The sequence below is a fragment of the Macrosteles quadrilineatus genome, unplaced genomic scaffold (assembly GCF_028750875.1).
Source record: "Macrosteles quadrilineatus isolate MER2022 unplaced genomic scaffold, UCM_ALF_1.0 Scaffold_1__1_contigs__length_201487025, whole genome shotgun sequence".
NCBI classification, from domain to species: domain Eukaryota; kingdom Metazoa; phylum Arthropoda; class Insecta; order Hemiptera; family Cicadellidae; genus Macrosteles; species Macrosteles quadrilineatus.
The window spans coordinates 15,966,802-15,991,659 of record NW_026542594.1 but is presented as its reverse complement, the minus strand read 5'-3'; the positions used below and the strand labels follow the sequence as shown (position 1 = coordinate 15,991,659).

Genomic DNA, 24,858 nt, shown 5'->3' with positions numbered 1-24,858 from the left:
GGTATGATGACCGACCTGACGAAGGAAAAATAAAACTTGCACAGCTTTAGGGTGGGCCTCCCTTTGAAGTAAGAACGTGCCTTCTCAACAAACAGTTAAAATAATAAACATATATTTAATCTGCATAACACTAATGAAATCACAGAATTGTACCACAAAAGATCCACCAATACGATTTTAATATTATTTAGAGATTCTTACAAAAGCATTCTTTATATTATATTAATCAAAAACAAGATAAACCAGTTAACATAGGAACAATAACTCCTATGACGGCTGGTAAAAAAATATGTTATTCATTGAATGATAACCATATTTTGTAACTAACGCAATAGTCAGTACTGTTGCTTCGCCTATTTATTACTCATTAAACAATGCTAAATGCTCACATTTTATTATAATTTCACTCTTTTTGTCGCCGTTAGACGAATTGTCGTAAGCCGTTAAAGCAACCGTCGATTTCGACGGGATTCACCCAGTTTAAAATAATAGTTGTTAGAGCAGCAACGCGCGCCGGGTAACTGCTACTTCATTCATAAAACAAGACTACTCATCTTAACAGCCAAATTCATCTTATGGTAATTATTCTGGTAGGAGAATTTCTTACGACCCACTGTCATCTATTACGGCTGTTTGTGTACATCATTACTATATCTCATTAATAAAACAATGCACAATCAGATTGCAAATGCCTTATGCAACTTTTTTTTCTATTTGGAAAATCTTATGTCATTTAAACCCTTGGATTAGCACTCATGCATACTTGCAGTTATGTATACATGTTCACATTAATTTAGTAAATTGCAGTAAAAAACAGAAGTGTAAAGGTAAGTACACAGGCTATAGTTTTAAAAGCACAAACATTACTTGTAAACACATATATTGTTACATCCTATGACGCTAGCTTCTAGCACTGAACTCAGAACTTAGGCATCGACGATCATCATCACTTAGATGTCAGATCAAACACATTGGAGCCTCAGGCCTCCAGGACCACTGGGACCAAATACCAGCTCGCTTCAGTCGCTTCATAGATTAGTAGCAATCAAGTGCAGGTACGAGGACGCAAACCCCAACATCACTGCTATACAACTTTAGTCTGTCACGTTATCGGTGTCGCGAAGTTTGCGTACAGCGAAATTTGCGTACAGTTGGAATTTAGCGAAGACTGCGTACAGCCCGCCAGGCTGTTGTTGACAAAGATAAGACAAGGCCTGACCTTTGAGACAATGGAATTTGATAGACGAAGTTTGCGTACACCACCAAGAACCTCGGCTAGGTGTTGACTATAATTTTTGACTCAAGCAACAAATCTGTTCTTACTGATTACATAAAACTTACGAATTATATTAAGTAGTTGTAAATATCATAACATTATATTAACTAGTGTAACTGACTATCAACTAATAATAACGTCATTTATAATATTTGAATAATATATCCCAAATATGTTGTTAAATAAAAATATTTGAGTCTTTAGTTCTGCTAGGTATAACAAAATTGTGCATAGTTAAATATAGTAACTATCCAAGTTTGTGGAGGTATAATATCGCTTTCAAACTTGAAGCCATGTCTCCAGTGTCTTGGTATTGTTTGGTATTCTTTCGATCCTTTTGTCCATCATATAGATAACGACCAGAAATCATAACGTACCTAAAATAAAGTACCTCCTAACTAATAATGTTTAAGGGTAGCTAAAAGTTATTATCTGAAGTAGTATAACATTGATTGAAAACCAGATTCGTGTTTGTTAAAAATAGTATTTATATGTTACTATAACTTTAATATTACTTACTTATTACTATTACTTTCATTTTTATCAGTTTTATGTAATCAGTAAGAACTGATTTGTTGCTTAAGTCAAACTAGTGTCCCTGTTGCTCGAATTCGAGCAATTGCTAAGTATTACAGGTTTAATTTTAAAACGAATAGCAGTCATAATTTCTCGATGATTCGACTCAAAGATTATGGAAATACTCAAGATGTACATAACAGATTATATCATTTTATCTAGGCCATCTCGCTTTTTTCCATTGTAAAGTTTACGCCAACCCAAATTCAAATAGGCCTAGTAAATATTTTATTTCAACCAAGTCAGTAAATTTTTATAGCACACTTATTGACTGTATACATACAATTACCACGTGTTCTTCTTCTCACGTTTAGCGAATTTCCCATATAGGGAATAAGCTATTACCGTAGGCCTCATGGTAAGACCTGGACCCGGGACCGATTTGCTTTTTCGTTTTGAGGTCCCCAGAGACCAAAAGCACCATCCGTTCAAATTCATATATATATATGAATTTGAACAGAGTAATATATAACTATATAATTGTTGAGTTGCCCGTTAGCACGATAACTCGAACAAAAATCATCCGATTTTGATGAAATTTGGTATAAACTTGTAAACCTACATTTATTCTAACGAGTTCGCGAACCAGCATGATCGGACCATGGGAACGCGGGTTTATGGGGTAAAAATGGGTTTTTCCCATTTTTGACCCTAAAAACGTAAAATTTTGGAATTTATTTCCCAACCATTATATAGAGCTTAAAAAAAGAAATTATTTAGTATATTAAAGCATCGTTGTATGCCTAATGGTTACGGAGAAAATTCAAAAAAATTCAAATTTAAAATTTCCATGGTATTCTTATGGAGAAAATGAAAACTGTTGTAGTTTACTTGTTTATGGATATATGTTGATCGAATTTGGCAAATTTATTTATTTCATCCTATACTATCGATGTTTGGTCAAAAAACACTGTTTACCTTCCCTGTAGCATCAGACCTAAGCACTTGTTAAATATTATATTATTTAAATTGGGAATAAATATGTCTTATTTATGGAAATATTTGAGTAAATATGTAATCAGACAAGTTGAAATTCGCTTAGTCCTCAGGTTTGCTGCGGCGGGGGTATTAATTTCTGTCTGTTCTGAGTTTCATAAAAATTTTTGTTTCCCATGTTAATCTTATGGAGAAATACGAAACTTTAAAGGGCCCCAGGGTCCCACTCTCTAATTATTTCCCTAAAAAGAAAGTTTCCTGCACAACTTCAGGTTACGCTCTTTCCAATGACACCAAAAACATGTCAATCGGTTCAGTAGTTTCGGAGGAGTAATTGTCACAAAAAACCTGCTTGCGTATTAAATAAGTATATATATATAATAGATAGATATATCTATAAGTATAAAAGAGGATGTTTGTGTATATATATATTATATATATATATATATATATGTTTGGCAGTGATAAACTCAGACACCGCTGAACCGATTGCCACGAAACTTGGTACATACGTGTAGAATTTCATGGAATAGGTTTATACACCATCAATTTCGTGATCCGTCCAATCGCGGCTCCGCCTCAGTGGCTCTGGAGTTTCCCATGTTAACCTTATGAGAAATGGAATTAATGAATCTTAACAGCTGTTTCAATTAAACAAGTTGGTTCTGTTCTATGATGTTCAATAGCATTAAAGTTACAAGGATTACCCACAGGGTGCAGCACTATTATTTCTTTTACATTTGTGACAACAGCTGATTTGCAACCAAAAGGTGAGTGAGCATAGCGAACGAACTTCAACCTGGAGGCGAGTTAGCGTAGTGAACGAGCTAACCTGAAGGCAAGTGAGCGTAGCGAACGAGCTAACCTGAAGGCATGTGAGCGCAGCGAACGAGCTCCAACCTAAAGGTGAGTGAGCGTAGCGAACGAACTTCAACCAGGACGTGATTGAGCCAAATAGAAAGACCAAAAATATTGTCTACCCACTAGCATTAATATAAGAGCAATAATAAAGAATCGGTTATCCTTTGTACTATAAGTGTTTCATTAGTTGTCGTACGTATTTTAATTTAGTTATAAGCACTTCATATACAATAAGACAATTAAACGTTACGGTACTTAAATTATAAATAGTCAAAGGAAAGACAACGTCTGCCGGTCAAACCTTTAACCTTTTTAGGCGTGGTAAACATTTTTTAGGGAACTGCCGATTCAGCTAGTATAGATATAGATAAAGATGTTCATAGTGAACACCTAGGCGTAGTTCTGGTGTACGCAAACTTCGCATGTCAAATTCCACAGCCTCAAGGGTCAGGTCTTGTCCCATCCTCGTCAAACATCAACCTGGTGGGACGTACGCAGTCTTCGCTAAATTCCAACTGTACGCAAAGTTCGCGTATTCACGTTATCGACTGAGCCACGACTCGCTAAATTTAATGTCATGTTGAAGCGCATTACCTTCATTATCAGAAGTAGTCCAATCTGCAATGGTTAGGTGTAATGTAACCAAGTAATTTAGCTGATAATGAGCTATAAATCGTATAAAACACTGATATGAGCTCTCATTTCTCAACCAAAGTAATGAGCTAATTTAAGAGATTCTATCCGTGACCAGCAATCCAAACTGTACCATCATCTGGATTGGGCCAAGTCCAACTATCAACTCAGTAAATTAAACCTGCTTGACAAATGGCATTTGGTTTCTGTTCTGAGCGATCAATTTGAACACTCTAAATAAGTCTCAAGATATTTTAGGATAGAGATTCCAGCCAGATTAATAATTAAAGCTTTTGAAAGTTTTATACTAGTAGCTTAAATTTTCGAGTTTGAGTTTTGAGTGGATATATTCGTTTTGGGAACCCCTGGACCCAAAAAAGAGATTTTCGAAGTGATGTCTGTGTGTGTGTGTGTGTGTCTCTGTGTGTGTGTCTGGATGCTTTCGTGCTGCATAAGCTGTGGGGACATGAGTGTGAATGTGACCAGACTGTGTGGACCTGGTCGCTTATGTGGACATCACACACGTCCACACAATTTTCACAGGAAATACATTAACTGTGTGGACTTAGTGATGTCTGACTAGTGGCGCTCCTACAGACTTTTTGGTAAACAAGGAAAGCTGCTGGCGGCTACTAGCAATGGGAGTTGAGCGTTTGGCTTCCCAATCTCCTGATAGAGAATACTCCTTGTACAACATTTCATAATAAATTAATAATCCAATCAACTATTTAAATAATTCTCACAGTTTGGTTAAACATAGCATAATTTTCATTGATATATATTTATTTATTTATATAAATATTATTTTTTTAACTTTTTATGCTACCTAATATTTTTTTTATAGTTATTTATTTCACTATTTAATCTTGTGATTCCATTTAGCTCATATTTTCACCCATCTTCTTTCATTTATTTATTTTTTCTATTTGATCAAATAGAATTAGATGAAAAGGTTATTTTAATTTATTCAGTTCATTTCACATTTATGTTTTCCTTCTCCATTAAATATTTGTGTACAATTTTTGTAAATACTTTGTTGGAATAATTATATAATTCATTCATTCATAATAAATATAATGAGTTCGTGATATAATAAATCATTATCACATTTAAATGTTACATATTCAATATAGTATTTAGTAAGTAAAAAAACAATTTGCAAGATCCATTTGCAACAAGTTGCAAGTGAATAGACAGTGCTGGCCAGACTTTACAGTTTTAACCAGTTTTATCGCTTTTTATTCTTTTTTTATAATTTGATCAACATGACTAGTTTTGACTATTGTGATTTTGACAGTATTTTAAAGAATCTTTTGACATACCACAATGTTAATACATTGATTATGTGGTTGCATACAATGACCTGACGAAGTTCTAAGGAACAAAACTAGTCGTCATACCAGCAACTGTGGTTGGATGAGGTAACCCTTTTATATTATTAATCAAACTTGTGTGTGTAATGGAAGCAATTGGTTTACTAAGAACAAATAACAGAAGTCATTGGATTCATCCTTTTTGTCGTGAACGTGATGCAGGCGAACGTTTTCGTACGTTTTACAAAACATCAGGAAACATGAGACAACATTTTTTTTATACTATCGTATGTCAGTCCAGTCATTCGATGAGCTTCTTCAGATCATGAGGACTTAGATAACAAAAATAAACACGCATTTTAGGAATGCTACTCTATGCTATCAAAATATTATTATGCCTGTTTGTCCCACAGTGATAGCTAGCCGTGAACATTTTCGATAAACTTATCAACATCAAACATTATTTCTAGTAGATTCTAAACAACCGCACAACTCAACAGGATAGTTTGCACGAACCCCCGAGACTGGACGAGTTTTCGGTCTTTGTCTGGGTGTACTAAGATGATTGATTAAATGCACTAAGTTAGATTTCAGTTGTGACAAAATTAGCCCGTACAGTTTTTATCCCTGTCTTATTACATTCTTCCATTACAAGTCCCATCATTATTAAATGGCCATCATTAATTGTCTTTACTTTCTGGTTAATTGCGTCCTTAAGTACGGGGTTTGTGAGTGTAGATGCTAAGTTTGAGAACGCCTCACAGAAGAAATTTACACACGCTAAAATCTGGTGATCTAGGGGCCACGACATTATATCACGACATAAATATTGGGAAGGTGAAATAAACCATTCTAGAATAGAAATATAATAAATTTAATGACAATTGAATCCTTGTGGGCAGTGAATCTTGTTAAATTAACATTTATAAGGTTTAATGTTCATCTAACGTTGTTGTCTCACCTGTGACATAAAAAATAGCTTAATCAACAATTATGAACCACAGCTAGCACAGGGCCGCCCGAAGGGGGGGGGCAACCGGGGCAAGTTGACCCGGGTGCCGCAGCAAATTTTGTTTGTGGTCTTGTAAGTTTGCATGAATTGTAAAGGTTATCAGATTATGGAGTTAATAAATACGAATCTGAAAGATGAGGTTGTAGTTAACAATAATTTGTAACACTATAGGTGTAATCAAAATGTAAACGTAATGTAGTATGAAGCTAACATATAAGAATGCGACTAGTACTGGGGGGAGGGGGCACCGCGACTATATTTTTCCAGGGAGGGACGGCCCTGGTTGACAAAGCGTTTTGACATCTACATCATCCTAACAGTTTCTTTAGAACCGAACGGCTGGATTTTCCCAATAGATTCCGTTTTCCTAAAATTCATTCGTACGGACATAATTCATTTGAAAAAAAATAGAAAGAATTCAATAATAAAGTGAATTACAATTAAAAAACTGAGAAGACAAAATAATGTTTAACCCTCCTCTAATAGTAAGGGGTTGTCGTCAAGATGCTACCCCAACAAAACGCCACCATCTAGATGACCAAAGTGTTGGGTTGACTTGTAGGTTGCAATTTAAGTGCCGTACCGACAGTATAGTTATTAATTAAAATATAAAGTACATTTTCCTTACGTCCGCCAGTAATTTTAATACGGGAATATGTTTTATTTCTTCTCATAAAACCTTTTGTACTGGCGTTGATTATGGACGCTAACTGACTACAAGTACAGGTAATGTATCATATATAAAGGGGGAGACGTGATTCATATGATAATATTTCTTTGTACTGTCGGTCGCTGATTACTGTACAGAATCATCTTTTTCCTACCTGCATTAATCCATTTACACTATCGTCGATTATAGGAGCTAACTAGAGCTACAGTGAAACATAGTCAAGCTATAGTCAAATTAGAAACTGAATTGAATACCTCATCTGAAAGGGCTTTCTGACCAGAGACAAAGTCAGTTGGTGTCATAGAATAAGTCAAAACCAAATACAGCAAAGTATTTAATTAATATATTATTAATATATAAAATAGGCCTATTCAATTAATATTAATTAATAAATCAATATTGTAAAATATTAATATGAAATTAATACTATAAAATATTTATATCAAATTATACAATATTAATATATAATATTAAATTATATTAGTATGGAACCAAATCGATTCTATCACTGAAAAATATCGATAGTTCTCCAGCAATATCGTTATGAAGACATTGGTGTTTTGACCTGATATTTTAATCTGACGAGAAACTGTATTTCTTACTTTTAAATATTTTTTACAATGAATTAATACATGAATATTGAATTAATACTTGTTATTTCATATGCTACATAGCAATTCGGATGTGACTAATATACAACGATTTGTTTATAAAGAAGAGTGGAGACATAACCTAAATATACTGTCAAAATGCAACCAGTGAAATTCCCAAACTGTGTGGACATTAACACCTTCAAGCGAAAAAACACTCGATTGTGTCAACATTTGCATTATCCGCGTGGACATGTGTACTAGCTTTTGCATTACCTGTGGGGATATGACCGACTCTTGCATTAACTGTGGGGACGTCCACACAATTTTTATGATTTTTTTACTACATTTAGACCAATAAACAAGGAGTGTTCTTTTATTCATCTTCAATTTGAGGTTAGAAAGAACCTAGGATATTTTTTTCAGCCGTGTGCCTTGATGTCCACATAGTTTGGTTAAAAACCCATGTCCACACAAGTATAGGGATGGCGTGTATGTGTGTGTACAGAGCTAGGGACTACACCTCTGGTCCGATTTCGATGAAATTTGGTATGTAGGTTCTAATCCATGGTATCTCCGGGCGTTTTTTTCATTTTTTTTTTGAAATTTTGATTTTTAATGGGGATTTTCCCATCAAAACCCATAAAAAACCGGGAAAATCCAATTTTCTTAAAAATGGCCCCAAACGATTTTGATTAAAACTTAGTATGTTGTAGCCCTTACAATTCTGAACAAAATGGTACAAATCCCATTTCTGTAAAAATTACAGTTCAAAAGTTATTGTAAATTAAGTTATTTTGCCATAAAAACCCCATAAAATAACGAAAATTAATTTAAATTAAATTAATTAAATCCGGTTTTGATTTAACATATTATGTTATGGTCCTTACAATTTTGATAGTTTTTTTTTTATTTTTTTTGAAATTTTGACTTTTCATGGGGATTTTCCATAAAACCCCATAAAATAACGGAAAAATAGGATTTTCCCAAAAATGGCCCAAACGATTATGATAAAAGTTTAGTATGTTATAGTCCTTTATATTCTGAACAAAATGGTACAAATCCCATTTCTGTAAAAAATATGGTTAAAAAGTTATCGTAAATTATGTTATTTTCCCATAAAAACCCCATAAAATAACGGAAAATAGGATTTTCCCAAAAATGGCCCGAACGATTTTGTTAAAAATTTAGTATGTTATAGTCCTTTAAATTATGAACAAAATTTTACAAATCCCATTCCGTATATTTACTCTCACCGCTTACACATGATAAAGGTTGTTGACAAACTTATGGGAGAAAGTATGTGTCAGAATGCTGATACCGTTTATTATAAATGTGAAAGTTTGTGTGTTTGTTTGTTTGTTTGTTTGTTTGAAGTTCAATCATGCATTAACTACTGGACGGATTGGGCTTAAATTTGGCATGATGATATCTCACATTACCGATTAGCATATAGGCATATTCTTAGGCCTATCTCAAAAATCCTTTCGGGCTCCGCCCCAGTGGCTCTGAAGTTCCCCTATGTTAACCTTATGAGTATCTATAATATTAAAACGAAATAGTGTTTTTTTATTTCACGATTCTGAATCAACCACTCGACGGATTTTCATGATTTTTGTGTTGCAAGAAAGATAATTTGGAGAAATAGGGAATGTCGAAGCCATAACTTTAGTGTAGGGTCCCAGTTTTTTAGAAATTAAGTTTTAATTTTTTTAAAGTCTAGCAGCCGACGCTAAGATTCTAAACTAGCTTTTGGCATAAAATAATTTGCTTAACATAACAGCTGTAAACATTCAGCTTTTGTGTCACAAATTCAGCATTTGGATAAAAATGTAAAGACATACTTAGGGTTGACTTATTTATACTATGTGTAATGCTAATCATTGATACGTTCAATTCTTCGGCAAGAGGATGACAGATTAATTAAATACTCATAGTAAAATACTAGGATGTTCAAATTATTGTGTAAAGCAATCTTTGATTTGTTTTAGTGCAATATAATTTGTTTTAACTAACAGCTGGTTAAATATAAAAATATTCTATAGAACTATTAGGTTATTTTATTCACTCTGATTTTGTCATTGATTATAGGAAATAAGTAAGATTAGTAGATATAATTAGACCACAGAGATAAGTAAAACAATTGCTGTATACAAATAGAGGCTCTGTACACGAGTCTTAAAAGAAAAGGATATGCAAATAATTTTACTGCTCAACCTTTTTAGGAAAGAGTTGGAAAACAACAATATTTAAATGTATTAAAATTCGTCTGGGTAGATTTTTGTTTACAATTAATGTTAGTCTGCTTACAATTGGTTTGGATTAGGCTCAGAAATCTTGATGTCATAGAAAAGGAGATCAAGAATAATCAGGAATCACGATTTTAAATTACCACCACAATATCAGCCTGGTTTTATCCAAAGATAAACTGATGGATGAGATATGAACACAGCGGCATCATTGACCTAGGATACTGCAATTAGACAAACCATCCTTTTATGAAAATAAAGATTGTTTGGCGTGTGTTAGTTGTGGTTACGTGTGGGGGCGCTGATGTAGGCAAAATATCATTTTTATTTCAACTATAAATATCTTATACTTTTAATAAATTGATATGGGAAATTACGCTGTAGGTTGATTCTGGATGGGTAATTATTACAGATATTAGAACTGATAACGGTATGGATTATTAACATAGATAATTACGTCACTAGCTTTACTAGCGTGTTTACTTTTCAAATTACTTCAACATGTGACCAGTTATTTTTTCAAATGAATGTTTTACCAAACAGCTGTCTCAAAACAAACTATATGTTATTGTTTTTACTTTTCTTTGTTTACTCTTTAGCAATTGATTCAGTGAAATTGATACGTTTAATGATGTTAGGATACCAAAGTTATATTATGTGTAGGTGTATATTATGTGTATACTGTAAATTTTATTGGATAATATCGTTTTATTTTAGGTAGTTTCTATTCAGACACTGGAAATTGTGTATAGTATGAATGATTGTATTGTGGTGATAATAATTATGGAAGAGGCAGGCGATGGCATGTGGTATTGTTGACTATAGGTCTATACACTTCTCAATTGACTATTACCATTGTCTATTGGATATTGACTTATTATATTAATAGTCAAAGCTATTACTCTCTACTGTAGGCTACTTATAATCAGTGTGCGAATCGGCCGCAAATCTCACTTCAACGCTTTTCACATCGTCACAATTGCTGTTTTATTGTAAAGTTATCGGATTTAAAATGCATATCGTATAGGCCTATGATGGAATAAAACATATTTGACCACTCAACATTTGTTTACAAGATGATTTTTCACATTAAAACTGTAAGAAAATATTTTGTCTTTATACGTGTAAACTAGCTGTTCTGAATTATACACAGTTTTAACTGACTACTCAATTCCCATACGTAGGACGGGCTATCATCTCGTTTATATTTAAAGGGAATTAAAGAATTTAGTCAGCTGTTTCAACTTTAAAAGTTGGTTCTATGATATGCAAAAGCATTAACAAGTTATAAGATTTACCAACAGGGTGCAGCACTATATTTTTTTGCAATTTTATGAAAACAGCTAATTTGAATAATTAAGCAGCAACAAAAACGCAATGAGAACTAACTGTCAAAGTAGGATTGTTTACAGTTATGTTTATGTTTTTAATTTCATGAATAAGTTGTGATATTTTGTTTTAGGTGAAGTGGTAGAACATTATGGTACACTATGGTAGACGTGTTATACTATACTAGGGTGGTCTGCCGTTACACTTTAGACGCATAAATGAGCGAAGAATTATTTAAAGATTGTCAATGGCTAAAGCAGCTAACAACCTACAATATGTGCCCTTTCAACAGATTCACCGTTTGTTTGCCCGATATTATTTGAGTTCTAAAGAATGACAAATTTATCTGATAGTTCATTTATTTAGTTAAGAATAAGAATAAGAATTGATAAAAGGTTATTAGACATGTGTATTTGACATTTCGTTTAAACGGACAAGAGCTTCTTTCTTCTTTGCCCAAGATCCGTGTCTGTTAATTGACATCAATCGGTCTAGTGAAAATGGTGGATCCAGAAGCAGGCCTTCAAATGTCTTAACTCTTGATAGGCCTACGTAGGACAAACCTAAGCCATATTCTGAAGATCCAATGTCCACAACAGCTTGGTCCACAGTTATACATACCTTGTGCTTTATGTATTGTTAATGCCTACGCTACTTTGAGTGGAAATTGTTTCCTTACACAAGATACGTTGGTTTTTTTTTAAACTTGAGCTTTGGATAACAATAGGTATTTCGCCTTCATTTAAAGTGGGTCCATTATAATAACAAAACTATCAGGGTTCATATCTCAGGGGTCGAAAACAATTTGTATCTTTTGAGGGACACCTATCAGAACAATTTGATGTAGACTCAGGTGTGCCCCAGGGCTCAAATTTGGGACCTTTGCTATTTATTTTGTACATTGATAGCTTAAAAGATTTGATAATAAACTGCGAATTTCTTCTATATGCTGACGATCTAAAAATATTCACCATTGTCAACAACCAACAAGATTGTGTTATGCTACAAGATGATATCGATCAATTGTTTCTTTGGAGTCGTGACAATCTAAAATTTCATGTGGATAAATGTTCTGTTGTAACATATTCAAAGAAAACCCCTAGTAACCTCATCATGCATAATTATAATATTGGAGGTAGTCTTCTCTCGAGGAAAACTTCAATTAAAGACTTGGGTGTGACATTTGATTCCAGATTTACATATAACGAGGTGTTAGCCCGTCCTACGTACGGGAATTCAGTAGTCAGTTAAAACCGTGTACAATTATTCAGATCAGCTAGTTTACACATATAAAGACAAAGTTTCTTGCAGTTTTAATGTGAAAAATCATCTTGTAAACAAATGTTGTGTGACCAAATACAGTATGTTTTTATTCCATCACAGGCCTATACGATATGCATTTTAAATCCGATAATTTTACAATAAAACAGCAATTCTGCAATTTTTACGATGTGAAAAGCGTTGAAGTGAGATTTGCAGCCGATTCACTCAGACGCACACTGATTATAAGTAGCCTACAGTAGAGAGAGTAATAGTCAATTGAGAAGTGTATAGACCTTGTCAACGATACCACCTTCCATCTCATACCTGCCTCTTCCATAATTATTATCACCACAATACAACTACTATACACAATTTCCAGTAGGTCTGAATAGAAACGACCTAAAATAAAACTATAATATCCAATAAAATTCACAGTACACATAATTTAACTTTGGTGTCCTAACATCAAAACTAATCGTCACACCTATCCTTTATATCAATTTCACTGCATTAATTGCTAAATAAATAAGTGTAAACAAAGAAAAGTAACTAGGTGGCGTTTGCAGAGGCATCCACAAAATTGAGCGGAGTCATCAAGGGTTTATATTATATTGTTTTGGTCATACTGCGGTAATACCAGTCGTTTTAATGCATGCGTTGCGGGTCTAAAGACGGTGACACACTATCGATCTTTTCCCCGAACAAGACCCCGAACCGAGCAGGGAGAAGGGAGAAGGGAGGTCGAAGGGATCATGTTCGATAGTGTGTCACGGGTCCGTACACCGAACCAGACGGCGAACCAGACATCAGGCCGAGCAGGGACACGAGCGCTCTGGAGGCGGTTTTTTGGCGAAAGATCAAAGAAAAGATCGGTCCGATGTACGGAGTGATGTACGATAGTGTGTCACGGTATATTTTTGCCCCGTACATCGTCGCGAGCGCCGCACCGAGCGGCCGCCTGCACTAGCGATGATAGTTCTAATTTAATATGGCATTTTAACTCTATAATTAGTAAAATAAATGAATGCTGGGTAATATTTTGCCGTTTTATATTATGGGAATTTATGTTATAATTTTTTGGTTTGTTTGGTCAAGGTTGAAAATGTATTTTACAAGTTGAAACCGTCAACTCAATAATACCAATAATGTTTACCTTTAATTGATATTATACATAAATTCCTTCATAATTAATATAAACATAAATATTATTAAAGGCAATTAAAATTATTATTAGGTAACATGTTATTTCATGTTTTATTACTGTTTTATTATTAATACCTCCGCGCTCTCACTCGCACACACTCTCCATCTCTCTCTAAACTCCATTTTGCCGCGCTCGGTAGAATTCGTCTGGTCTTGGTCTTGTTCGGGGTAATGTTCGGAGTGAAATTTTGCTGATATTTATCTCCCTTCTCCCTGCTCGGTTCGAGGTCTTGATCGGGGAAAAGATCGATAGTGTGTCACTGCCTTAGCAATTTTACTCTTTAGGAAGTAAAAAAAGTTTTTATCCTCTATGGTGTAAAAATAGTGTTTATTCTCTATGGAGTAAAAATAGTTTTTATTCTCTATGGAGTAAAAATCAGCTGTTGTCAACTCAGTTGTGAATTTCTATTAAAAACGATTGCATGTATCGAATAATGTATCGATTCGTGCTTCGAAATAATTTTAACCTACAGTCTACAGTCTCTTCCCATAGCGTTTTAGCATTGCAGATACATTAATCCATTCCCACACTCAACACGCTCACCTTTACTACTACTTCCTTCACCACCCCCTACGTCGTGGACCTATTTCCCTCTCTTCCCATAACATTTTAGGATTGCAGATATATTAATGTAATTGCCAAAGACAGTTCCCACGCTCTGCACTGCAAGCCTTACCACTTCCTTCATTATTTCCTACGTCATAGACTTGTTTCCTTCCCTTCTCATAGCATTTTTAGAATTAAAGATACATCAATCTAACTGCCACAGACGGTTTTCACACTATGCTCATACTTTACTACTTTCTAAGCCTTTTTCTACATCGTGGACCTGTTTTCATCACTCTCCATAGCAATTTAGTATTTTAGATACGTTAATCTAATTGCCACAAACATTTCCCCCCACTCCGCACTGCTAGCCTTTACTACTTCTTTCACAATTTTCTGTCGTGGGGATGCTTCCATCCCTACTCATAACATTTCAGCATTGCAGATACATTAATTTAACTGCTACAAACTGTTTCCAGATCCCACACTCCACACTGCTCACCTTACTAATTCCTTCACCACTTCATACGTCTCGGACCTTTTCTCTCCCTTCCTATAGCATTTTATGATTGCAGATACCTTAATCTAATTGCCATAAACAGTTCCTATAGTCCGGACAGCTTGCCTTGACTACTTCCTTCATCACTTCGTACGTCGCGGACCCGTTATCCTCCCTTCCCATAGCATTTTATGATTGCAGATACCTTAATCTAATCGTCATAAACAGTTCCAACACTCCGGACTGCTCGCCTTCACTACTTCCTTCGCCACTTCCTACGCCACGGACCTGTTTCTCTCCCTTTCCATAGCATTTTATGATTGCAGATACCTTAATAAAATGGTCATAAGCAGTTCCCACACTCAGAACAGCTTGCCTTGACTACTTCCTTCATCACTTCCCACGTCACGGACCCGTTTTCCTCTCTTCCCATAGCATTTTATGATTGCAGATACCTCAATCTAATCGTCATAAACAGTTCCAACACTCCGGACTGCTCGCCTTTACCATTTCCTTCGCCACTTCCAACGCCACGGAACTGTTTCCCTCCCTTCCCATAGCATTTTATGATTGCAGATACCTCAATCTAATCGTCATAAACAGCAGTTCCAACACTCCGGACTGCTCGCCTTTACTACTTCCTTCATCACTTCCCACGTCACGGACCCGTTTCCCTCTCTTCCCATAGCATTTTATGATTGCAGATACCTCAATCTAATCGTCATAAACAGTTCCCACACGCCGGACTGCTCGCCTTTACTACTTCCTTCACCACGTCCTACATAGTGGGCCTGTTTTCCTCCCTTCCCACAGCATTTTATGATTGCAGATACCTTAATCTAATCGTCATAAACAGTTCCCACACTCCGGACTGCTCGCCTTTATTACTTCCTTCACCATTTCCTACGCCACGGATCTTTTTCCCACCCTTTCCATAGCATTTTTTAATTGCAGATACCTTAATTTAATCGTCATAAACAGTTCCCACACTCCGGACAGCTCGCCTACGTGACGGACATGTTTCCCTCCCTTCCCATAGCATCATAGGATTGCAAATACCTTAATATAATGGTAATAAGCAGTTCCCACATTCCGGACAGCTTGCATTGACTACTTCCTTCATCACTTCCTACGTCGTGGACCCGTTTTCATCCCTTCCCATAGCATTTTATGATTGCAGATACCTTTATCTAATCGTCATAAACAGTTCTAACACTCCGGACTGCTCGCCTTTACTACTTCCTTCGCCACTTTCTACGCCTTAGACCTGTTTCTCTCCCTTTCCGTAGCATTTTATGATTGCAGATACCTTAATATAATAATGGTCATAAGCAGTTCCCACACTCCGGATAGCTTGCCTTGACTACTTCCTTCATCACTTCCTACGTCGCGGACCCGTTTTCCTCCCTTCCCATAGCATTTTTTGATTGCAGATACCTTAATCTAATCGTCATAAACAGTTCCAACACTCCGGACTGCTCGCCTTCACTACTTCCTTCGCCACTTCCTACGCCACGGACCTGTTTCTCTCCCTGTCCATAGCATTTTATGATTGCAGATACCTTAATAAAATGGTCATAAGCAGTTCCCACACTCAGAACAGCTTGCCTTGACTACTTCCTTCATCACTTCCCACGTCACGGACCCGTTTTCCTCTCTTCCCATAGCATTTTACGATTGCAGATACCTCAATCTAATCGTCATAAACAGTTCCAACACTCCGGACTGCTCGCCTTTACCATTTCCTTCGCCACTTCCAACGCCACGGAACTGTTTCCCTCCCTTCCCATAGCATTTTATGATTGCAGATACCTCAATCTAATCGTCATAAACAGTTCCAACACTCCGGACTGCTCGCCTTTACTACTTCCTTCGCCACTTCCTACGCCACGGAACTGTTTCCCCCCCGTTCCATAGAATTTTATGATTGCAGATACCTTAATCTAATTGTCATAAACAGTTCCTACACTCCGGACAGCTTGCCTTGACTACTTTCTTTATCACTTCCTACGTCGCGGACCCGTTATCCTCCCTTCCCATAGAATTTTATGATAGCAGATACCTTAATGTAATCGTCATAAACAGTTCCCACACTCCGGACTGCTCGCCTTTACTACTTTCTTTACCACTTCCTACATGACGGTCATGTTTCCCTCCCTTTCCATAGCATCATAGGATTGCAAATACCTTAATATAATGGTCATAAGCAGTTCCCACACTCCGGACAGCTTGCCTTGACTACTTCCTTCATCACTTCCTAAGTCGCGGACCCGTTTTGCTCCCTTCCCATAGCATTTTATGATTGCAGATACCTTAATCTAATCGTCATAAACAGTTCCAACACTCCGGACTGCTCACCTTAATACTTCCTTCGCCACTTCCTACGCCACGGACCTGTTTCTCTCCCTTCCATAGCATTTTATGATTGCAGATACCTTAATATAATGGTCATAAGCAGTTCCCACATATCGGATAGCTTGCCTTGACTACTTCCTTCATCACTTCCTACGTCGCGGACTCGTTTTGCTCCCTTCCCATAGCATTTTATGATTGCAGATACCTTAATCTAATCGTCATAAACAGTTCCAACACTCCAGACCGCTCACCTTACTACTTCCTTCGCCACTTCCTACGCCACGGACCTGTTTCTCTCCCTTCCTTAGCGTTTTATGATTTCAGATACCTTAATATAATGGTCATAAGCAGTTCCCACACTCCGGACAGCTTGCCTTGACGACTTCCTTCATCACTTCCTACGTCGCGGACCCATTTTCCTCCCTTTCTTATAATATTTGGAATGCAGATACCTAAATGTAATCGTCATAAACAGTTTGCACACTCCAGACTGCTCACCTTTAGTACTTCCTTCACCACTTTCTACGTCGCGGATCCGTTTTCCTCCCTTCCCATAGAATTTTAGGAATGCAGATACCTAAATCTAATCGTCATAAACAGTTTCCACACTCCAGACTGTGTACCTTTCCTTCAACACTTCCTACGACGCGGACCTCAAGCTTGTGTCGTCATTTGATTATTTTATGATCCATACCACCGTTTATGTTTTAATATCCGTGGAATAATGATATCAGCTATTTATTTATCTACTGCATTCAAAAGTCAACAGCTGATCAGATGTCTTTGTTTATGTGTCAAATACTGCTTCCATAAGGATTACATTGAAACTTTGAGACCCAGTGGGGCGGATTCCTGAGAGTTATTTTTAACGCCATATAGATGTTGGCACTCACCGATATGGTCTTTACCACCATCCAAAATTTGAAAACGATTGATTCAGCCGTCTAGGAGGAGTTTGCGTATTACGAAATGCATAAAAGTCGACGTATAAGAGCTTCGCTCGCTTCGCTCGCTCCGCTCAAAAACAATAACAGTTCGTTTTGAAACAGCTGTTTGGTTCAAATAACATTCATTTGAAAAAAAAGAACTGGTCACGTGTATCAGGAATATAAAAGTTAAACACGCTAGTAAAGCTAATGACGTAATTGTCAATGTTTATTATCCATACCGTTATCAGTTCTATCCTTGATAATTCTTCACCCTCATCGTAATTTCCCATATTAGTTAATTTAAACTACAATATATTCATAGTTGAAATAAAAGTTATATTTTCACGTTTGGGGGCGCTGATATAGGCACCCCCAAACGTAACCACAACTGAACACGATTTCATAAAAGGATGGTTTGTCTAATTGCAGTATCCTAGGTCAATGTTGACGTTGTGTTCAATCTATGTCATCCATCTGTTTATCTTTGTATAAATTAGGTTGTGGTGGTAATTTAAAATCGTGATTCCTGATTATTCTCGATCTTCTTTTTATGACATCAATATTTCCGAGCCTAATCCAAACAAAGTTAAAGCAGACAAACATTAATTGTAAACATAAAGCTACCATGAAGAATTAAAACATGTAAACATTGTTATTTTTCTAATCTTTCCTTGATAAGTGGAGCAGTAAAATAATTTGCATTTATCCTTTTTTATTAAGACTTGTGTACAGAGCCTCGATTTGTACTGTGGTTTAATTAATTTTGGTCTAAACTACTTTAAACTGTGGTCTAATTTTGCTTTAAAAATAATTTAAACATCCTAGTATTTTACTATGTATATTTAATTAATCTGTCCTCTTACAGAAGAATTGAACGTATCAATGATTAGCATTGCACATAGTATAAATAAGTCAACCCAAAGTATGTCTTTACATTTTTATCCAAATGCTGAATTTGTGACACAAAAGCTGAATGTTTACAGCTGGTTATGTTAAGCAAATTATTTTATGCCATAAGCTAGTTTAGAATCTTAGCGTCGGCTGCTAGACTTTTTAAAAATTAAAACTTATTTTCTAAAAAACTGGGACCCTAAACTAAAGTTATGGCTTCGACATTCCCTAGTTCTCAAAATTATCTTTCTTTCAACATAAAAATCATGAAAATCCGTCGAGTGGTTGATTCAGAATCGTGAAATAAAAAAACACTGTTTCGTTTTAATATTATAGATAGATAGATGATCATGTGATTTCCATTTGTAAGACTGCCTTCTCAATTGTTGGTCTTATCCGCAGGTTGGGCAACATTTTTACCAATCAGAGAAGTATTAAACTGTTATATTGTTCACTGGTCAGGTCAAGATTAGAATATGCTTCTGTGGTATAGTATCCTAGTGTGAACTATTTATCCGATCTCATAGAGGATGTCCAAAGAAGGTTCTTGAGATTTCTTTATTACAAAACATTTGGTTACTATACGACGCTGGTCCCATACTCAGAACTTCTCACACTGTTTGAAATCGATCAGTTGAGTACTAGGCGAAAAGTGTCAATGATGTTGTATCTGAGGCGGTTGGTGTGTGGTGAGCTCGACGACGCAGCGCTGCTGTCCCGTGTGCGGTTCACGTTGCCCAGACACAATTCACGTTCGCGTTTGCTCTTCTCGCCACTTCTCTAGAACGAACCTTGGAATGTGTTCAACGCTCAACTCAATGGTTAGGCTGTTCAACACAATTAATAACGACCAAATAGACATATTTTTTAACTGTCACAGTACGTTCAGGAAATACGTTTTTAGATATTTAATTACTCCAAATAATTATTGTTATTAAATTAATTACTCTGTTCAGACTTTGTTGTTGTATTTTATTTATTTAATTCGTTATTGTTGTTATAGATATTTAAATATTTGCCAATGTTATTTTTTAAGATATTTATTTGTACGATATTTATTGATATTTATTCGTTTTAGCGAATTTCCCATATAGGGAATAAGCTATTACCGTAGTACTCATGGTAAGACCTGGACCCGGGACCGATTTTTTTTTTCGTTTTGAGGTCCCTAGAGGCCAAAAACACCATCCGTTCAAATTCATATATATATATATATATTTATATATATATATATATATATATATTTATATATGTGTCCGTTAGCGCGATAACTCGAGCAAAAACGATCCGATTTTGATGAAATTTGGTACAAACGTGTAAACCTACGTTTATTCGAACGAGTTCGCGAACCAGCATGATCGGACCATGGGAACGGGGGTTTATGGGGGGTTTTATGGGGTAAAAATGGGTTTTTCCCACTTTTGACTCAAAAAACATAAAATTTTGCAATTTCTTTCCAAACTATTTTGTAGAGCTTAAAAAAACAAATAATTTAGTATATTGAAGCGTTATAATGCACATAATGGTTACGGAGAAAATTTCAAAAAATTGTAAATTTAAAATTCCCATGTTATTCTTAAGGAGAATAAGTCAACTGTTGTAGTTTGCTTGTTTATTAACATTTTTTGCCCAAATTTGGAAAATGTTTTTATTTCTTACTAACTATTAACATTTTACATAAAAACACTTTTACCCTCCCTGTTGCAGCAAACCTAGTGTTAAACTGATTCTATTTAAATAGGGAATAAATGTGATATTTTTAAGGAGACATTTTAGTGTAAATCCAATCAGGCAAATGGAAATTCGCTTAGTCTGCAGGTTTGCTGCGGCGGGGGTATTTGTCATATATTGTATTGTTGTGAGTGATTACACTAATCTATTATATTATTAAAGTGATACAATCAAATTTTATGTAAACGGTTAAGGTCATTTACCAAATAAAAATATAGGCATATGGCACATCAAAATGAAGCTTAGAGTGTGTAGATTTGCCGAAAAGTATTGATATGGACGAATTTACTAAGGGCTCTGCCCCGCAGGCTGATTTCAAAAGGGCTACGCCTGGCATGCTCCCAATGTTTAAATGATTTAATTTAATTTAGTTACCTAAACAGCTGGTCAGTACAATGAACTGGTGTTTGTTTATTTACTCGAATAATATGTTTGTGAAGCTTTATGTAGATTGAGGAGGGTTATGTTTGGTTTTAAAGTGAGGTTGTTTACGTTTTGTAAAGTATTGCTCAAAGTTTCATTTTTTTATTAACATAGTAAGCTACAGGTGAAAATGCTTGACTATTGAATAATTGTGGTAAAACATGTCATTCATGAATCATCAATATGAAGCCATTAATGCTGTTGCTAAACTAAGGTATGTTGTCATATTCTTATGGATCTATTAACATCAAAAGTAGGGGTTTGAAAGTAAGTAGGTTTACGCTTTTAAATCAGTTTATATTTTCTAACTAAATCATAGAGCTGTATTTTGAAACGCACATCAGCACCACTTTAATAGCTCTCTAGGTCACATTTTCTTCCCGTTGCAAAGCACGGGTAAGGCAGCTTGTAATTATAATTTCTTCAGCAAGATGAACTTTTACCATATTTATTATTTATAATGCATGTCAAGATTTTGTTCGAATATTAATGCTACAATGTAACTGGGTTTATCCTGTTTTGCAGCATTGTAATAAAAGAAATAAATAAATAAATTATATTTATCAAATTTCACCATAATACATAACGGAATTTCTGACATCGGACTGCGGTTTTCTGTTGGAGAGTACATAATATCCTTTACAAAGCCAAGTGCACCATTACACAATCCTTTGTTTGTCCATAGATTTTGCGTTAGCATCACGCGACATCCGTACTGTTACTTCCATTGATAAACTGTTACATTCCAACTTTAACCTAGGATGAAAGTAAACATTGAAATGTAAACAAAACAGTTACAAACAATTAACATATGTTTATTTTATTTAAATGAAACGAGATAAACCCATATGTCATAAACCCAATATAGTTTTTCTTTCAACTTACATTAAAATAACAAGCGAAATTGCATGACCCGTAAAATAAAATCCAGAAGGAAATTTGCAAATATTTTTTACCATAAACATTGTGCTCAGTATTCTTTAGCTGTTGGTCAAATTTCATATCAATTGGTCAAGTCGAACGAGTTCACGAACCAGCATGATTGGACCATGGGAACGGGGGTTTATGGGGGGTTTTATAGGGTAAAAATGGGAGTTTCCCATTTTTTACCCTAAAAACATGAAATTTTGGAATATATTCCCAACCATTTTGTAGAGCTTAAGAAGGAAATAATTTAGTATATTGAATCATTGTTGTATGCCTAATGGTTACAGAGAAAATTCAAAAAAGTGTAAATTTAAAATTCCCATGTTATTCTTATGGAGAAAATGAAAACTGTTGTAGTTCACTTGTTTGGATATATGTTGATAAATTTGGCAAATTTATTTATTTCATACTATGCTATTGACGTTTGGTAAAAAAAACACATTTTATCCTCCCCGTTTTAGCAAACCTAAGCGCTCGTTGTATCTAATGATATTGAAATTGGAAATATATGTCTTATTTATGGAAATATTTTAGTAAAAATGTAATCAGATAAGTGAAAATTCGCTTAGTCTGCAGGTTTGATGCGGCGGGGGTATTCATAATTCACATTTCTTCTTGCAACAACCCGATATGCACGCGACCGATGAAGGGAGGTGGTGAGCGTATATTTGTAATCGTAAAATGTTTTTGTGATCGTGTTATGTGTTTCTACTGTGACGACGCTGCTTCAGCCGATGACGTCTGATGATGGCATGTTAATGCCGAAACGGACGTAACGGAAGTTACAACTCATTGAGCTGTAGACGAATGGTAAAAACCCTCATTTTTTAGTTGTAACTTGAGCAGAAATGATCCGATTTTGATGAAATTTGGTATAAACGTGTAAACCTACATTTATTCGAACGAGTTCGTGAACCAGCATGATCGGGGGGGGGGGGTTTATGATAGAAAAGAGTTGTAGAATAGCCTAGTAATATTAATAAAATAGGATTTTTCTCTTAGGTAGCGTAGTAAATATAATACGTATGATGAAAGGTTTGATGTTATACAATTGCCGAAAGCTAATCTCCTGAAAAAATAAGGTACTAGGAAGTTTGAAAAAAAGGTTATTTAATATTAGGTAGATTTAGGTGAATACATTGTAATCTAATAGGTCAACAATCCACACATTAATTCATTAATTAGAACATTAATTTAGTTCTTGTCATACTATCACACAATCACTGATCCTTATGAGTAGGAAAATCATAACAGCAACAGTGTATAGTTGGCATATGCTTTTATCTCCTTTTTACTTGCGAAACTGTTGCTCAGAATCACATTTTCTTAAGGTCGCCTTGCCATAATAGCCGGGAAAATTCTATAGCACGTAATAACATTATTTGTATTAAATAAAACCACTAACAATTTCCTTTTTCTTGTCTGTTTATGTCCATGGGAGATGAGAAGCCAACGAAAGTCAACAATCATGAAATCTCATTTAGCAGAGGGAGTTCTCGGAAACAGCTGTTCTCGCCGGTGCCCGAAGTCACGGTCAAATGGCTGAAACTGCTAAAAGCCTATGATGACTGGCCAGCTTTGAACCTAGTCTCTAGGACAGAAATCTCCTTTAGCAGAGGGAGTTCTCGGAAACAGCTGTTCTCGCCTGTGCCCGAAGTCACGGTCAAATGGCTGAAACTGCTAAAAGCCTATGATGACTGGCAAGCTTTGAACCTAGTCTCTAGGACAGAAATCTCCTTTAGCAGAGGGAGTTCTCGGAAACAGCTGTTCTCGCCTGTGCCCGAAGTCACGGTCAAATGGCTGAAACTGCTAAAAGCCTATGATGACTGGCAAGTTTTGAACCTAGTCTCTAGGACAGAAATCTCCTTTAGCAGAGGGAGTTCTCGGAAACAGCTGTTCTCGCCTGTGCCCGAAGACACGGTCAAGTGGCTGAAACTGCTAAAAGCCTATGATGACTGGCAAGCTTTGAACCTAGTCTCTAGGACAGAAATCTCCTTTAGCAGAGGGAGTTCTCGGAAACAACTGTTCTCGCCTGTGCCCGAAGACACGGTCAAGTGGCTGAAACTGCTAAAAGCCTATGATGACTGGCAAGTTTTGAACCTAGTCTCTAGGATAGAAATCTCCTTTAGCAGAGGGAGTTCTCGGAAACAGCTGTTCTCGCCTGTGCCCGAAGACACGGTCAAGTGGCTGAAACTGCTAAAAGCCTATGATGACTGGCAAGTTTTGAACCTAGTCTCTAGGACAGAAATCTCCTTTAGCAGAGGGAGTTCTCGGAAACAGCTGTTCTCGCCTGTGCCCGAAGACACGGTCAAGTGGCTGAAACTGCTAAAAGCCTATGATGACTGGCAAGCTTTGAACCTAGTCTCTAGGACAGAAATCTCCTTTAGCAGAAGGAGTTCTCGGAAACAACTGTTCTCGCCTGTGCCCGAAGACACGGTCAAGTGGCTGAAACTGCTAAAAGCCTATGATGACTGGCAAGCTTTGAACCTAGTCTCTAGGACAGAAATCTCCTTTAGCAGAAGGAGTTCTCGGAAACAACTGTTCTCGCCTGTGCCCGAAGACACGGTCAAGTGGCTGAAACTGCTAAAAGCCTATGATGATTGGCAAGCTTTGAACCTAGTCTCTAGGACAGAAATCTCCTTTAG

The 24,858-nt window shown here is 36.0% G+C and overlaps 1 protein-coding gene across 1 annotated transcript in view; it reads right to left on the bottom strand.

The window, feature by feature from the left end:
* The window catches only part of LOC129004105 (troponin C, isoallergen Bla g 6.0301), a 67,605-nt gene that overhangs the window by 9,505 nt on the left and 33,242 nt on the right, over positions 1 to 24,858 (bottom strand). The gene's annotated exons all lie outside the window — the stretch shown is intronic.